Here is a 12,380-nt window from a genome sequence, read left to right as displayed (position 1 = left end):
AGCAAAACCCATCTTAAAGACCCAACCCATGCTCTAAGGGTCTGGCTGGGAGGACAGAGGAGATCAGACCAATGGGGGCAGGCAGCTGGTGGGTGGAGTTGGGGCCTCAGATGGGAAAATCCTTAAGAGGAATTGGGATTCTGATAGGCAGGGTGGGTGGGGGAAATAGGGCGTACCTAGCTGAGGAAACAGCTTGAAGAAAGGCAGGGGTTATGAAAGCCAAGGCCACATGCTTCAGCGTGCCACCATTGCCAGGGTCACAGCTCCCATGTATTAAGGACTTACTTTGTGCCATGCATTGTATTAAGCACTGTCGCGTGCATCTCATTTAATCCTCCTGACCTGTGAGGTCAGACCTGTAGGACATCTGAGGCTCCGTGTGTGTAAATTATCTGTTGAGGTCACACGGAGAGGACATGAAAGTCTGGGGTCAGAGCCCAGGTCTTTCTGTCTCCCTAGCCTATGGTCTCAAGGATCATAGTTCACAGTGGCGCATGGAGGGAGGGTGACTAAGCTTCTTGAATTTCTCACTGAGGAGTTTGAGATTTGACTCACATTGTTACCGGACCCCACCGCCTACCTAAAGTTAGCCTTTGAGTCAGGGGTTTCCTCACTATAGTCCCTTTGGTGGTCACCAGAAAGATGTTACAGAAAAGGGGTCCAGATCCAGACCCAAGAGAGGGTTCTTGGATCTTGTGCAAACTTCTGGGAAAGTCCACAGTGCAAAGCAAAAGCAAGTTTATTAGGAAAGAAAAGTAATAAAGAATGGCTACTCCATAGACAGAGTAGTCCTGAGGGCTCCTGGTTGCCCATTTTTATGGTTATTTATTGATTATATGCTAAACAAGGGGTGGATTATTCATGCCTCCCCTTTTTTGACCATATAGGATGACTTCCTGATGTTGCCATGGCATTTGTAAACTGTCGTGGCACTGGTAGGAGTGTAGCAGTGAGGATGACCAGAGGTTGCTCTGATAGCCATCTTGGTTTTGATGGGTTTTGGCCTGTTTCTTTACTGCAGACTGTTATATCAGCAAGGCCTTTATGACCTGTATCTTGTGCTGACCTCCTATCTCATTCTGTGACTTAGAATGCCGAACCATCTGGGAATGCAGCCTGGTAAGTTCAGCCTCATTTTACATAGCTCCTGTTCAAGATGGAGTTGCTCTGGTTCAAATGCCTCTGACAGTAGCACCCCAAGGAAGTCCTAGACCATGTACAGACCCCGCACTCCTATAGCATTTGCTTAGGCCCACATCCTCCAAACCAAGAGGGAGTCCAAGGGAACAACCTGGGCACAGGAACAGAGTTTTGAAAAGGAGAGCTGACAAAAACAAAAACAAAACCCAAACCCTCCAAATGTCCAGCTCAAGAGGCCCAGCTGAGTGGCTTTTTTTTTTCCTCCTAAGTGTGAGAAAAGAAAAGAACCTTTACCTGCAGGATCCTTTGAATGATCAGAGAGGCATTACAATGAGACAGCAAACACAATCTACCTCCCTACTTTTCAGCTATGTGTTCATCTCTTGAAACGGCTTGCTATTGCCACAGATAGCTATAAATTAGCCTACTGAAGTCACACCGGACCCTATAACCCACACCCTATAGCTTAATAGTGCCTAGGTAATCAGTAATCAATGTTATTTTTGTAAACCAATGAGAATTTCTAGCAAACAACTTTGTATCACCCCACTCCCGATCCCCTTTTCTTTGCCTTTACAAATCCACTTGTCACTGCTGCTAATTGGAGTGTGTATTCAGGACAAATTGAATCTATGCTCTTCAGTTGCAGCCCTCAAGCTTGGCCCAAGTAAACTCTCTACTTAAATTAATTTTACCTCAGCTTCTTCCTTTTAGGTCGAAAAACGTTACAACTATAGCTTTTACCAGTTACAGAATGCATGGAAGAAAAGGGAGAAAGATTTGTAGAGGCACAGGGTAGGATAGGAGAGGGAGGGAGGAAGAAAACACCGACGCTAGAAGCAAAACTAAAAAAAGAAGAGAAAATAAAACGACCGTGACAAAAGGCAGCGTTACCCCCAAGGAACTCCGAGAAGATGCACAGACCTTAGACTCCTATAGCATTCGCTCAGGCCCACATCCCCCAGACCGAGAGGCAGTCCAGGGGAACAATTGAGCCATCCACTTAGCATAACTTATTTTAACTCTTGGCTCAATGCCAGGCTTGTACCTCTGAACTCACTGTGTGTACTCACAGTGCAGTGAAACTGCTCTGCATCCGGGATAACAAAGCAACTGTTAATGGGAGTAATTAAGAGCCTTGGGGGTGATTTATACCTTTTGTTACTGTTCAAGAAGAGGTTACCAAAGACAACAATTATTAGTAACACAGGTGATCCTTAACCCACACAGGGAAGGCTGTGAAACCTAGCTCCGGCTCTTGCATCTGGGCTGAGAGTTCACAGAAAAAGAACCAAGCAGGATCCACAGGCAAGAGAACTGGGAGATGGTGCCCACAGGGTTGATTCAGCTTCGGAAACATGAAAATCTTTAGCCTATTTAATAAAACTAAAATATTGACAAAACTCTGGAGGAAGAGACAATAACAGCCCTCCAGTGCTGATCTTCCTGAGAAACACTTCACTTTATTGGCTGGATTAAAAAAAAAAAATCTTTAAAACCTCTGTTTCCATTAGTGTTAAAAAGGTAATGATGGAGAGGAGCATTGTGTAAGTCGATAGCAATGGCTGGTTGGTGCTGAAGGTGAAGAGGGACCCAAGTCCTGAGCCTCAACTTCAAGAAGTCAAACAACACCAAGGAGGGAAAGGTCAGAGGATGTGAGAAAATCTGTTGCTCGGTGTGGAAGAACTCGAAGCACATGTGAGAGAACAATCCTCCCTGCATGCCGGATCTAGGCCTCCCCCTTCACCTGTATGCCTTGTTCTCAGCCTTCCATGCAGCTGCTCTAGGCTCTGGCTGGCTTGGGACAGCAGCTTCCCAGCCAGCTGCCCAAAAAGATGATCCTAATTGACTTCTTGGATTGGTTCCTTGCCCCAGATTCACTCTAATTTTTTTTTTTTTTTTTGAGAGAGAGATTAAAATTTACATACCATTAAATACACCATTTTGAAGTATAGAATTCAGTGACTTTTAGTATATTCACAAAGTTGTGCAACCATCACCATTATTGAATGCCAGAACATTTTCACCACCCCCCAAAAGGAATACTATCCCTATGAACTTCCCCTTTCTGGACAATTCATATGGAGTTATATGCCATGTGGCCCTTGGAGTCTGGATAATGTTTCAGTGTTAATCCATGTCCCTTTATGTGGCTGGATAATATTTTTGTATGAACATATCACATTTTGTTGATTCATTCACTTGGGTTATTTCCACTCTGACTATTATGAATAATGCTGCCATGTGTATTCATGTACTGTTATGCCCAGACCGTTTATTCCCCAAAGAAGACCACCAGAGTCCAGAGTCAAAGCCAAGTGGCAAGGATCTTTAATGCAAGTTTGAACTTGGTCCCTCCGTTCTACAACATACAAGAGGGCCCCGAATGATGCATGTGCCCGCTTTTTATAGCCCGATGCATACAGGATATGTAAGGTTACAGAGGTACAAAGGAATTCTTTTGGTTGCAGCATCACAACTGGTAATTGGTTAATATTTTAAATTATACAATTAACAGTTTTCTATTTGTTCCCGCGCATTTAGTAAAACTACAAACGGTTGTGACCTTATCAGGGGCTCTCTAGGTGGTGTTTCTGAGGTGTGTGGCGGGGGTGTGTTTGTGTTGGGCTCAGGAAGTTGGGACAAAATAGAGGAATGTGTTTGTACTGGGCCCAGGACTAAGATATGTGGCAGACATGGGTAATTAGAACAGAACAGAGCAGGACAGAGACTTTCACAACGTTTGTCCTTACAATGTCTGGAGTCTATAGATAACCTAATCGGTTAGGTCCGGGGTCGATCTTTAATTAGGCTCAGGGCGCCGCCCGGTGCTGCCAGGGCGCCGCCCGGGCTGTTTGCCTGTGGACTTCATTTCTGCCTTTTAGTTTTTTTCATTTGATCTCTTTCAGTACAAGTTTTTGTGTTAATATATATTTTCAATTCTCTTGGGTATTTACCTAGGAGTGAAATTGCTGGGCTATATGGTAACTCTATGTATAATTTTTGAGGAACCATCAAACAGATTTCCACAATGGTTGCACTATTTTATTTATTTATTTATTTATTTATTTATTTATTTATTTGAGATGGAATTTCACTCTTATTGTCCAGGCTGGAATGCAGTGGTGCGATCTTGGCTCACTGCAACCTCCACCTCCCGGGTTCAAGCGATTCTCCTGCCTCAGCCTCCTGAGTAGCTGGGATTACAAGTGCTTGCCACCATGCCCAGCTATTTTTTGTATTTTTAGTAGAGACAGCGTTTTACCATGTTGGCTAGGCTGGTATCAAACTCCTGACCTCAGGTGATCCACCCACCTCAGCCTCCCAAAGTGCTGGATTACAGGCATGAGCCCCGTGCTCGGCTTCACTATTTTATTAATACATTTCCACCAGCAATGTATGAGGGTTCCAATTTCTAGCCATTCTTGTGGATGTGAAATGATATCTCATTGTGGTTTTGATTTGCATTTCCCTAATAACTCTAATGTTTAGTATCTTTTCATGCACCTGTTGGCCATTTACGCATCTTGTTTGTAAAACTCTCTGTTCAAATCTTTTGCTCATTTTTAATAGGGTTGTCTTCTGATTGTTGAATCATAAGGATTCTTTATATAGCCTGAATACTAGATCCTTATCAGATATATGATTTGCAAATATTGTCTCCCATACTATGAGTTGTCCTTTTAAGTACTTGATAGTGTCTTTTGACATATAAAGTTTTTAATTTGATGAAATCCAGTTATCCAATTTTTGTTTGCTTGTGTGTTTGGTGCCATATTTAAGAAACTGTTGCCTAGCTCAGGGTCACAAAGATTTATACTTACATTTCCCTTCTGAAAGTTTTATACTTTTAGCTCTTTCATTTTGGTCTTTGATATATCTTGAGTTAATTTTTGTATTGTATATGGTGTGAGGTAAGAGTCCAAATTCATTCTTTATTCATTTATTCTTTTTCATTCTGGAAAACCAGAACATCCAGCTTCCTGGCATTATTTGTACAAAAGACTGTTCTTTTTCCATTGAATTTTTTTTAGCACGCTTGTCAAAAATCAATTGACCATAGATGTATAGATTTATTTCTGGATTCTCAATTCAACTCCATGGATCTATATGTCTGCCCTCATGCCAGTACCACTCTTCTATGTTCATCCTTCTTGCGTTAGTGTTGTTTCATCTTTCATGATTTTACATGTCATATTTAAAACACTGAACTTGGAATTAAGGAGTTCTTTCATGGCTAGCAACATTTGAACTGCCATTTTCAGGTTCCTTTCCCCCCAGTTATTAGAAATTAGGAAATACAGAAAAAAATACAGAAAATAATTTTAAAACCACCCCAACTTCATCACTCTGAAGCCACCAGCCTCCCCTCCCCAACTCTGCTGCCAAAATTGAGAGCTACCATTTTCTGGGCCAAAGGGTATACGAAGTTTAAGACTTTGAGTAAATGTGGCCAAACTTACCTTCAGAAAAATTGTGCTATCTTGTGGACTATTAGAAGTTTAGAGAATGCAGAAATAGTGATTTGATAGACACTAGAAGCCCAGTTTTAGAGATGGTAAGTTTTGAGTTCCTTTTTATTGCACGTACTTCATTGGAGGCAGCATAAGAGGGTTGGCAAACAGGGTCATTTCAAGACCCTAGGCCCTAGACAATCTTACTTTTGAAGGCTCCAGCCATATCCAGCTAAACACATTACAATGCATTCACATGCAAAAATCACACACATTTTTTTTCTGACCATATGGAATTTGAAAGGACTTTTAAAATAGTTAAGTCTGCTAAAAATTATTAAATTTTCCTTGTGATTTGTATTGTTGACTTGTTCCGCTAAACCAATTGACCAGCATTACATTTTGTAAACATTTAATTAAACATATACAGTTGTCCCTTGGTACCCATCAGGATTGGTTCCAACAACTCTCAAAGATACCAAAATCCACAAATGCTCAAGTCCCTGATACAAATGTGTAGTATTTGCATATAACTTAACAATCATTTTTCTGTATACTTTAAACCATCTCTACATAACTTATAATACATAATACAATGTAAATGCTCTGTAAATGGTTGTTATACTATATTGTTTTGTAAAATTTGTATTTTTTTATTGTATTGTTTTAAAAAAATTTTTCCAAATACTTTATTTCATTTTTAATTTATTTTAGAGACAGGGTCTCACTCTGTCACCCAGGCTGGAGTGCAGTGGCACAATCATAGCTCACTGTAACTTCAAACTCCCAGGCTCAAGTGATCCTCCTGCTTTAGCTTCCCAGACTACTGGAATTACAGGTATGTGCCACCATGCCTGGTTAATTTTTAAAATTTTTTTGTAGAGACAGCATTTCTCTGTGTCGCTCAGGCTGGCCTCTAACTCCTGGTCTTGAACTCATGGCCTCAAGTAATCCTCCTGCCTCACCTCTCAAAGTGCTGGGGTTACAGACACAAGCCACTGTACCCAGCCAGTTTTTAAATATTTCAATCAGCAGTTGGTGGAATCCATGGTTGTGGAATCCATGATACAGAAAGCTGATTACACTAATTTTTATTGTGCAATGTTCTTCCCCCCACCCCACTACCCCACCCCCTGTTTTAAAAAATTGTAGATTCACAGACAGTTTTTTGTTTTGTTTTGTTTTGCTTTTTGTTTTTTTTGAGATGGAGTCTCGCTCTGTCACCCAGGCTGGAGTGCAGTGGTGCGATCTCGGCTCACTGCAAGCTCCACCTCCTGAGTTCACGCCATTCTCCTGCCTCAGCCTCCCAAGTAGCTGGAACTACAGGTGCCCACCACCATGCCCAGCTAATTTTTTTTTTTTTTTTTTTTGTATTTTTAGTAGAGACAGGGTTTCACCATATTAGCCAGGATGGTCTGAGCTGAGCTGAGTGCTGAGATTATAGGCATGAGCCACCACGCCCAGCCTCACATGCAGTTTTAAGAAGGAATACTTGGCCCAGTTTCCTCCAATTTTAACCTTTTGCAGAACTATAGTACAATGTAGCAACCAGGATAGTGACATTGATACCATCTGTCTTATTCAGATTTCCCATCTTACTTATGTGTATATGTGTGTGTGTGTAAGTTCTATACAATTGTGTCACCTATATGGGTTCCAACATAGTCAAGATACCGAACAGTTAAACATCACAAGAATCCTCATGTTGCCCTTTTGCAATGTTCTTTTATTATTTTGAGGAGAGTAATTTTTTTAGTTGTCAAATATTTTTCATAGAAAGCCACAATTCCTACACACTGTGACTCTAATGCTTAAGGGATAAAACTGCCATGATCTCAAGGTAGGGTTGGTGGTCATTTGCATATGGGTAGAAGTGATAAGAGCAGGTTCCAAGGAAACCAGTTTCACAAACTTAGAGACAGTATAGCACAGTTGCAAAGGGTGCTAGTCCTAGAATTGAATTGCCTGGGTTCAAAAGTCCAACACCAACAATTCTTAATAGTGTGACTTTGTGCCAGTCACTGAAGCTCCCTCAAGTCTGAGTTTCCCCAACTGAGAAGGGCTAAGAATATTGCTTATCATAAGATGGTTGTGACTTTGAATAAGATAAGCTGCTTAGATCAGAATTAGGCACACAGTAGTTGCTCATTGTGTTAGAAACTATTTGTGTTAGATCTGCTTGAGGAAGGAGGTTGGGACAGAAAGATGTGGAAGAGAACAGAAGCGATTCAACAGGTCTGATAAAAATCAAGAAGCAGAGCAGGAGACTTCTCTGCAAAGTTGTGCAGAAAAAAAATTGTACAGGGTCTGACAGCCTTAGAGAGGAGTATTGTTAGCTCCAAATAGCCACCGCTCTGTGCATGGGGAAGAACTGGACTGGCACTGGGACAAAGCACATTAAAAATTTGCCTCGATGCTCTTAAATCTCCAGAAGCCAGAGCCCATCATTCTGAACCCAGAGAGAGCAGCTTGGGGTAAGGAAGGGTGTCCCTGCTGAGGTCCATATTAATGCTGCAGCAGGAACTGTTCTGAAGGGATCCCTCAATAAAATTGAAAACGGATGGGGCCATAGCCGGAGCTCATTTTGCAGAGATGACAGCATCGGTAGAGTTTAGGATTGCCAACAGGTTCTGAGTGAAACGCTGAAGTCTATTGAAACCTGATTAACAGCTACTCCGGGGGCTGAAATAAGCCACCTGACTGACCGGTGGAGAAAAATCCCTTCCAACATCAGCCTAGTGCTCTATATCATAGGGGGCCACAGACAAGTTGAAAAATGAGTTAACAACTTTGAACCTGCTGTAAAACTCTTATAGAAGCATCTATGCAGCACCTTGCAAGGTGAATTTGCACAACGCTTTGCAGGTCATTCTACAGGTATGGTTTTAATCAATTTAATGAGTATTTACTGGGCAATTAGAAGACCTGGGTTCAAGGCCTGGCTCTGCCAACAATGAGCTGTGCTGCCTGGACAAATCCCTCTGCTTGTGTGGGCCTCAGTTTCCTCAATCCTTCAAACTCTGAGAACACAATGACTCTGTAACTGATTCCCAGTTACAGAGGGAAAATATATACATAGTGACCAGTCTGCTGGTCACTGAGTGCATCTCAGAGGACGTTTTCAATCACTGGAGATTCCCATATATTAAAACAAAATTAAGCTGGGCGTCGTGGCTCACACCTGTAATCTCAGCACTTTGGGAGGTCGAGGCAGGAGGATTGCTTGACACCAGGAGTTTAAGACCAGTCTGGGCAGCATAGTAAGAACACTCCCCAACCACATTCCCCCACTACACACCCCCACTGTCATCTCTACAAAAAATTTCAAAATTAACTAGATGTGGTGATACATACCTGTAGTCCCTGCTACTTCAGAGGCTAGGGCAGGAAAACCTCTTGATCCCAGGAGTTCGAGGCTGCAGTGAACTATGATAATGCCACTACACTCTAGCCTGGGTGACAGAGGGAGACCACATCCCTAAAAATTAAAAATTAAAATTAAATTGTTGTATATTGCAATAGTTTTACTGACATATGAGTGTGTTTACTGATAAATTAATGAGTCTAATGAACAAGATACAACTATTTGTTTGACCTTTTTGGAGATAATGTTAAAGTTTAAACTGAGGCTTTTTATAAATGTGAGGCCTGAGAAAAATAACCCTATGGGCGTCATGAAATGGCACTGTGGGATTTATGAGTATGACAAGACATGACCCCCTACTCTCAAGCAGTTTTCGGACTTACTGGAAGATATATATATATACCTGGGACAGAAAACAACATACGGCGTGAGTTTATTTAATGTCAGATTGGCATCCACGCAACAAGGACTAAAGCAGATAGGAAAACCAGCCTGATCAGAGGGTCTGGGACCACTGTTGGAGGAAGAGGGGCTTGACCTGAGCCTATAGAAGGAGTGGTATTTTTATATATACTTTTTATTCTTAACTTCTGATTATGAAAATAATACAAGTATTTCATAAGTATGTTACAAGGAATGGGAAACTCAATTTAAATTTTGCTTGAAAAATAAAGAGAATTTATTAACTCATGTAATTGGAGAATCCAGAGATAAGATGTGTTTTGATTCAGACAATCAATGATATCAATAGGGACAAGATTTCTTTCTTTCTCTGCCTTCCAAGGTATCAGTTTCATCTTAAGGCAGGCTCATTATAGGGTCACAAGATAACTATCAATAGCTCCTAAGATAAGTGCTTCCTCATTCATAGCAAGTGAGAAGTTCTCTTTTGTCCCAGCTTTCCAAGCAAGAGTCCAGAGATTCAATCTGATTGGAATGGTTTAAGTAATGTGTCTACCCCTGAAATAATGTCTGGGGCTACCAGGAATGAAACAAGCTAATTGGGTCTGTCTCAGGTATAAACTGTACCCTCATAGTGATAGTGGTTGTAAGGAACATGGAACCAATGTCTCTGGAAAACATGGACTCCCAAATGGAAACCAGGCACAGCTAAGATGGAGGCATAGATTCTGCAAAGGCAATCTTAGATGTCCTTTATAATATATTTAATAATCAAATAATATAGACCATATTCTTTGACATAACATAACATAATAATATGTTTAATAATCAAAATTTTAGGAAATACAATTTTTTAAAAATAAAAGTCTTCCACAACCCTAATATTCAGAGACACTGAGCATTAGCATTGTAGCCGATTTCTTCCCTGTCTTTTTCTGAAAGAGATAATACTGTGCTAAATGTTTTACGTGCGCCATGTCATTTACTCTTAACATAGCAACCCAAGAGGTAGGCATTATTACCGTCCTCATTTGGTTACATTTTACAAAGCTGTAGTATAACATCACAGCCAGGAATTGATGTTGATACCATCCACTGTCTTTCCATTGTACTTGTATTCATTTGTATGTGTGTTTTAAGTTTTATGCAACTTTATCACCTGTGTAGGTTCTGACACAGTTCAGATACTGAACAGCTCCAACACAAAGATCACTTATATTACCTCTTTGCAAAGTGTTTTCAATATATTTTTAAGGAGAGTAATTTTTTTAGGTCTAAAATACTTTTCACAGGAAGCCGCAAGTTCATTCTACAGATGAAAAAACTGAGGTTCAAAGAAGTTATATACTTTCTTCAAAGTCAGATGCTAGTAATTATTGAAGATTGTATTTGAGCTGAATTCAGGTCTGTCTCTGGAACTTAAGCTCTTAATCACTATGGCATCTTTTTTATATATAAAATTGGTATAGTGAGAGAGGAGAAAGGAAGAAACCAGTCAGGCAGGCAGTTAGGGTGGGTCTTTGGTTGAATTCTTTCAAACAAAAGAACAGCCTGCAGGCACAGATAAGGAAGCCTGCATAGGGGGGCTTGCCTAAGACATGCCAATAGCTACACAGATAAGAAAGGCGACACAAGTGACTTGCCCAGATGTGCCCACATGGAAAATTTCATCCCTTGACACACACTCAGTAAGGGGAAAAAAACAATATGGAGTAACTCAAGCTAAGGGCCTGCATGCGCACTAGGAGGACAGGCTGGAGCTACCAGAAATTCACACCTTATGCAAATAAGATGCCCAGCCCTCATTGGTTGTTTTATAAAAGCCTTTACATTCAACTATAAAAATGGCAACCCTCTTCCGGGCCCCCTCTTCATGCAGAGAGCTTTCTTCTTTCGCTTATGAAACTTTCACTCCAAGTACCGTTTGTGTCCATACTCCTTAGTTCTCTTGGATGTGAGACAAAGAACTCCAGGTGATACCCCACAAGGAGAGACTGCTATGTTGTGGTGTACTGGTGAGACTGGAACAATACCATATATTTGGTTTTATTATTCCAGTTTTGTCCACTTACTGTTACACTGTGAACTGTTTATAGTCCTTAGGTGATCGCTTTCATCTAGTCATTTAGATGAGGTTTCCTAAAATGCAGATGAACTTGTGTGTGGCTATTTCTTGGGGAGCAACACTTTTAAGGGAGTGAAGGAAGTAGGAGTGACAGAGAGGAAAGTTAAATTGCAGGAGAAGCCCCAGCCAGCAAATGCTACCAGAGCTCTGCAGCTGAGATGACCAACTCTGAAGTTGTCACTTCCTGAGGCAAGAGGGCTGGGCCTTCACACCCAGCAGCCACCAGTGGGGCAAGATGTTGGGTAGGGTGACTCCCTGCACTGAGGGCAATTCCTGGAGAGGGGCTTGTCAGCTGGGAGAATGCTGGCTTCTCCGCTGAAAGAGGGAATCTAGACAGTGCAGCCCAGCATCCACTATAGCTAGGCATTTTAAAGAGGGGAGAATATTTCTAGAAAGACAGGGAATCATTTGAATTCTCCTATTTCTCATCGCTGTACACCTTCTACACAGCTTTCTATGTAGCTGCTTAAATATTTTTTTCAACCACCATTTCAAACATTTCCTCTTTCCGAAAACTTAGTTCTGGAGTCTGGAAGTCCAAAATTCAGGTGTTGATAGGGTTTGTTCCTTCTGAAAGTTGTGAGGGAAAAATCTGTTCCATGCCTCTCCCTTGGCTTTCAGTGGTTTGCTGGTAACCCTTGGCATTACTTGGCTTCTGCTGCATCACCCCGGTCTCTGCCTTCAACTTCACATGGCTTTCTCCCTGGATGAGTATGTAAACCAATAGTGAAATTCTAAGGCTCCCAACCATCTGACTGGACCCCTCCTCTCGGCCAAAGGCATTCCCTGAAAATCTAGTTCAGGCCACAGTGGAACATCAACATAGACCTTAAGTCTGATAAGAAACATTTAGTCTATTCTCTCTAAAGCCTGCCACTTGGAGGCTTCATCTGCA

The sequence above is a fragment of the Trachypithecus francoisi genome, unplaced genomic scaffold, assembly GCF_009764315.1.
Source record: "Trachypithecus francoisi isolate TF-2019V2 unplaced genomic scaffold, Tfra_2.0 Lachesis_group12, whole genome shotgun sequence".
In the NCBI taxonomy this organism is placed as follows: domain Eukaryota; kingdom Metazoa; phylum Chordata; class Mammalia; order Primates; family Cercopithecidae; genus Trachypithecus; species Trachypithecus francoisi.
This window is presented reverse-complemented; position numbering follows the sequence as displayed.